Source organism: Choloepus didactylus, chromosome 4 (assembly GCF_015220235.1).
Source record: "Choloepus didactylus isolate mChoDid1 chromosome 4, mChoDid1.pri, whole genome shotgun sequence".
Classification (NCBI taxonomy): domain Eukaryota; kingdom Metazoa; phylum Chordata; class Mammalia; order Pilosa; family Megalonychidae; genus Choloepus; species Choloepus didactylus.
Window position 1 is genome coordinate 169,671,788 of NC_051310.1, and position 6,183 is coordinate 169,677,970.

The window sequence follows — 6,183 nt, forward strand, 5'->3', positions numbered from 1 at the left end:
TATTTTATGGTTATGTAGAAGGAATGTTCTTGTTCTTTGGAGATATAAGCTGAAGTATTTAGGGGTGAAGTGTCACAGTGTCTGTAATTAATCCTTAAATGGTTAGGCAAAAAATAAAAAAGATAAATACAGAGAGAGAGAGAGATTGAGATAGATAGATGATAGATAGATAGATAGATGACAGATTGAGAGAGAGAGGAGAAAGTGAGAGAGGGAGAGAGAGAGTGAGAGAGATTGTGAGAGAGATTGGATAGAGATACATGAGGTTTCTTGTCTTACATAGATTTTACTTTTGTCTGCCTTTTTAGCTTTCTCTCTAATCCTTTAAAATATCTGGGTCACTGACTGATATGCTTGTTCATCACAAACTTTTAATTAAATGATATGTATAAGTTCCATTTAACAAGTTGAGTGGATATGCTGCACTTGTTGTGACTATGTTATGCTCGTCTATTTGATATTTTTACTTCATTCCATTGGCTTTTAAGATTTTTTTGGTAAATATATATTTTCAGGAGTTTGTTAATTCACCAAGCTATGCTATCCCTCTCTCTTTTTTTTAATAGTAAGAAAATTTATTATTTTACATAATAAAAAGTCCAGAGGTGAGCGGTTTGGGAGTTGATTAATTCAGTGGCTCAATGTTGTCAAGGACACATTCTTTCCATTTGTTCCCTGGCCATCCCAACTGAATTGGCTTTTGTTCCCGTTTGTTCCCTATGGTCTCCTCAGTAACCTTCCCTGATGATTATTCTTGGATTTTTTTTCCGCCCTCGGGTCCCCCATAGCTCTGGTTTCCTTACCTAAAGGAGTCTTATCTCAGAAGATCTGAGGTCTGGGGCTTTGCACCTTCAGCCTGGCCTCCAGAAGGTTACCTGATCTGACTCCAGCTGTCAAAGCTCCAGGTCTCAGGCCTGCTTTCCTGACCCAGTTTTGAGAATTAATTTGTCTCTTGAATTAAAAACCAAAAGAAGCTCAGAGGTGGAATTCATTATTTCTTCCTCGTTACCTGTATATCCCACTTTTCTTCCTTGCTTCCTAGCACATCCCACTCCCCTGGTTTTTCTAGCCCTCCAGCAGGCCCTGCTGCTTCTCCTCTGGCCTGGAACTCTCCCAAGGTTCAGACTTGGCCCTTCTCACAGTACATTCCCTCCTCTGGGAAAATTCCCCCACTCTGTGGCTTCCCCTCTCTCCTCTCTGTTTGTGACTCTGAGATACACTGATTGAGTCCTTACCTAGGGAGAGATTCAGAATCCCATCTCCAATCAAAATCATTGATCTTGACACCTGGATATTCTGTCATTCCTTTGAATTTAATGTGAATTAAATGCCCCATTCCTTCCCTGCCCAGACCTGTTATTGTGTATATGTTGTTAACATTTACTACTCTATTTAAATCTTGTTTAATGCTAAAAACTGAAAAAACTAGTGGGACTATCTATATTCAGTACACACCACCTTGTTAAAAAAAGTAAATGGATCAAAACTGACTATGAAAAATTGCTGGGGACAGCATTTAGTTATGAGACCATTTGTATGCAAATAAAAATTTAGAGGGAAACAAAAGCTATAGCTCCAAAGGAAGAAGGGCTGAGTTTCACAGGTGACTAAGTGAGACATGAAATTAAATGCAATGTATGATTTTTTTTCTTTTTTCTTTTTGGATCCTGGACTTAAAAAAGAAAGAAAAAAAAATACTATAGGCGCTTCTCTCCCACCCAAGGCAGAGTGATCTGCTGGGCCCTGGATGAACCCTTTGGCAGCCTCAGACCATCCTTGAGAAGGATGACTAAGGCACATGAGCCATGCACTATGTGTCTGCTCTCAGGAATTGTCATCATTGGCAATAAGCACTACTATTTATTCAGAAATTGGGGGAGGGCAAGTCCTGTGTCACAGGCCCAGCGAGAAGCAGACATGCATCACTTTTTCCATCACCCGACATCCTTTGCCTTGTAGCTTATTGTCTGAGGGAATGGGGCTCTAAACACAAAGCCTGGCTGCTGCCACCTTTCTTCCAAAGAGGTATGTTGTGGAATGCTAAATAGAAAGGCTGGAGGACAAAAGTGACCTCTTGACCGAGGATCAAATCCTGTTGCTGCTGCTGGGTATCTGCAGAGACCTTGAAGCCATTCAAGCCAAGGGTTCTGCCCACAGGGATGGACCTGAAGCCCACCAACATCTTGTTTGGAGATGAGGGCAGCTGGACTTGGGTACTATATATCAAGCATACATGCCCACGGAAGGCTCCTGCCAGGCCCTGGACTTGCATAACTGGGCAGTCCATTGATGCACCAGCTCCTACAGGGCCCCAGAGCTCTTCTCCATGCAGAACCATGATAATCTGGTCCCTAGCCTGTGTGCTATATGCCATAATGTTTGGGGAAGGCCCTTGAGACATGGTGTTCCAGAAAGGTGACAGTGTGGCCCTTGCTGTACAGAACCAACTCAGCATCCCAGAAAGCCCCAGAAATTCTTCAGCAGCATGGCAGCCGCTAGTTCCTGGCCAGCACACTACCCAAATCTGAAGAGACCAGTGGCCATGTTGGAAAGATGGGCCCCTGTGCCTTGGATAGAGGCTCCTGTCTCTCACTGTAATCTCTATCCATTCTATCTAGGACTGCTCTCGTATAGTTGGGAGAAGAGAGGGGTGGGGGCAGTCATCTCAATCCTACATCTGTGCTTCTGCTCTCTTATCAGCAACAGCTGGACAAAATGCCTCACTGAGTTGGGGGTGGAGGAAAAGAGAAAGGGAAACATACAGATACAGCACACAGCTCTGAGCAGGACTGCTGAGTTCACATCATGTGGGAGCAAGAGAATGTGTAAACAAAAGAATAAAGTGATAGCAGGTTGGTGTGGCTAAAAAAAAAACAACACAAAACTACAAAGGATATTATTAGGACAACTGGGAAAATTTGAATACGGACTGGATGTTAGATAATACTATAGAATGAATGTTACATTTTCTGAGTGAGATAATTATTTTATGGTTATGTAGGAGGAATATTCTTGTTCTTTGGAGATATAAGCTGAAGTATTTAGGGGTGAAGTGTCACAGTGTCTATAATTAACCCTTAAATGGTTAGGGAAAAAATTAAAAAGATAGAGAAGGCAAATGCGGCAACACTTAATGATAAGTTAAATGAACAGTATATGGGTGTTGTTTGAACTACTTACAACTTTTCTGTTAGTTTGAAATTTTTCAAAATAAAAAGTTGGGAAGAAAAAGCCACGACAGATGGGGAAAATCATTCTTTGAATTCAAGGACACTGGGGGTGTCTATGAAGTGGGGAGGATTATGGCTCATATTTCTATTTAAGTTTATATTTAGAAACTTTAGAGGTATAATCATTCAAGAAAGCAGATGTGATCATTGTCTATTTAAAACCTCCATTGACAGTCTGAACTGTTCTAGTGGATGGAAGGGCTGGTTAGGAATTCTGCTTCCCAAAGGCAGGGTTGTGTCAATGCCCTCTCTGAATGCCTCCACTCCTTGGCACAGAGTTCTGTTCACTGGACATAAGCCTGTGATGAAAATGGGCTGGTATCTCTGCAGAAATTATGTTCAGACATAGGAATAATTTGCTTGATCCTCTCGGATTGGGTCGACATAGGAGGCGGGAAGTAACACGATGATCCTGCCGTTTGCCAGGCTTTGTTCTAGACTTTTACATACATCATCTCATGCAATCTTTACAGCCTCATAGGGAGGAAGGTGGGAATTATCATCCCCATCTACAAATGAGAAAATGAAGTGCAAGAGTGGTTAGGTTTTAACCCAAAGCTGGTAAGTGGTGGAACTGGGATTCAAACCAGGTTTTTACACTAGAGAAAACCTAACAATTATTACAAAGCCTACCTGACTCCACACAGACCTGACTGGAACATGACATGAAAACTCAGGATAGCTAACAAAATCGTCAACCGAGTTTTGGAACTACTTTGCCAATCTATTATGGAGAAGCCGAAGTACTGTAAGTCTGTGTCCACCAAGTAGAGGGTTATCTGGGATTCCAACGCTGGTCATTATGTTTTTTTTACACAAATCAGTTTGACTAAATTATTTCCTGCTCAAATTCACTGTATTTAACAGTTCTGGAGGGCTGGTCCTACAGCAGCTGCAGAGTGTGTAAGTCCACTTAATGCCTGCTTTCTCACCTCTCTTTAAACTGACAACCTTAGGGATTTTCAGTGTTCTGAGTGTGACTTTAAGCCCTTTTTTTTTTTTTTAAGAAAATATAATAGAAACAAGATAAAGATTTTGTTTTTTATGTTTTTCTTTCCCAAGGAAAGCTTTTTAAATGACATTTTCATCAGATCAAAATCCATAACAAGAGCTGCTGCTTATTGATATGCCAGACATTATACTAAGTGATTTACATGCTGTGCTAGTTTAGAGCTGTATGTACCCCAGAAAAGCATGTTCTTAAACTTAATCCATTCCTGTGGGTTTGAACCCATTGTAAAGTAGGACTTTTTGATGAGGTTACTTCAGGCAGAATGTAGCCTGCCTCATCCGGGATGGGTCTTAATCCTATTACTGGAGTCCTTTACAAGTAGAATGAAATTCAGACAGGAAAGAAAAACCATGGGAAGCAAGAAGCTGAATTTCACTGGAACCCGGTAGAGAATGGGGAGGCCAGGAGAGGCTGCCATGTGCATTGCCATGTGACACATGAACTAAAAGGACCAAGAATCGCCGGCAGCCGGAATGTCAGTCTTTGGGAAGATAGTATAGCCTTGATGACACCTTGATTTGGACTTTCTCTTAGCTTCAAAACTGTGAGCTAATAAATTCCCATTGTTTAAACCAACCATTGCATGGCATTTGCTTGAGCAGCCCAGGAAACTAAAACACATGCATTATATCATTTGCTCCTTGCAACAACCTTATGGGTAGATATTATGCTGAGCCTTAGGGGAGGATAAGTAACTTGCCCATTTTACTCAGCTAATAGGAGGCAGAGGCAGAACTGGGACCGGAACTTAGATCTAGTTAATGACAAAAGTATGTATTCTTAAATACAACTGCCTCCTAATTATAAAAACATTTGAATCTATTGTTAAAAAAAAATCAGAAAATACAGAAAATCTGAAGAAAATAAAAATCTTCTGAATCATGTAAGAAAGGAAATCACCAGTAACACTGTCTTCCAGCCTTTTTTTCTGTATATATACCTTTTACATATATAATACACATATTTGCATATAATATTAAAGTGAAAAGCAGGCAACAAAACCACACAGAATTAATTCTACTTTAAAAAGTATGTGGAAATGATACATAAATAGGCTGCATATCCATAATCATGTTTTTTAATCTAACATTACATAATGAATGCTTTCTCATAATTAAATATGACTTGGAAACATGATTTTTAATGCCTACATATTTCATGATGTGAATTTTCTATAATTTAACCTTCATATAGGTTCATTGTTTTCTATCATAAATAAAACTGTGGTGAACATCTACTACATACATTTTTGTTCTAAGAGTGATCAAATATTAATTGTTTCTACTATGTGCCAGCTAGTGTGCTAGATATAAAATGGTGAGCAAAAGAAGCACGGTCCCATCCTTCATGGAGTTCATCATCTAGTGAGGGAGATAAACATGCATCCACTGATCAAATAAAAAAAATCATAAATACTAACTGTGATAAAAAGGGAAGGTACGTGATGCTGACAGCACACACCACCAGAGAGAGCTGCCCTCATCTGGGGGATTATGGAAGATCACTCTGAGGAAGTGATACTGGGCTTCAGATCTGAGTGAAAAGTAGGAGTTAGCTGAGCAAAGAGACAGGACAAGGGCATTCTAGGCAGTGGGAACAGTAAATGTGAAGGCCTTGTGACAGGAAGCAGCACAGGGCATTTGAGGAACGGTCAGTGTAGCTGTTGAAGCTGTAGCCTAGAAAGCAAGAGGGTGTAGGAGCTGGGGGAGGGGGAGCATAAAGGGAGATTAGGCCATGCAGACCACATTAAAGATCTTGATCTTTATCCTAAAATGAAAAGCAATTGAAGGATATAAACTGGATGAGATCTGAGTTTGGGAAAGATTCCTCTGGCTGCAGTGTGGAGGACAGTGTGCAGGACAGGGCAAGACTGCGAGGTACTTTAACAGTATCCTAGTGAGAGATGATGGTGGCCTGGCCCAGGTGGGAAGGGAAGAAGTG

General features: G+C 40.6%; 1 pseudogene; it reads left to right on the forward strand.

The window, feature by feature from the left end:
- The first annotated feature begins 1,798 nt into the window (after positions 1 to 1,798).
- Positions 1,799 to 2,528, forward strand: LOC119532998 (annotated as a pseudogene).
- Positions 2,529 to 6,183: the final 3,655 nt, after the last annotated feature.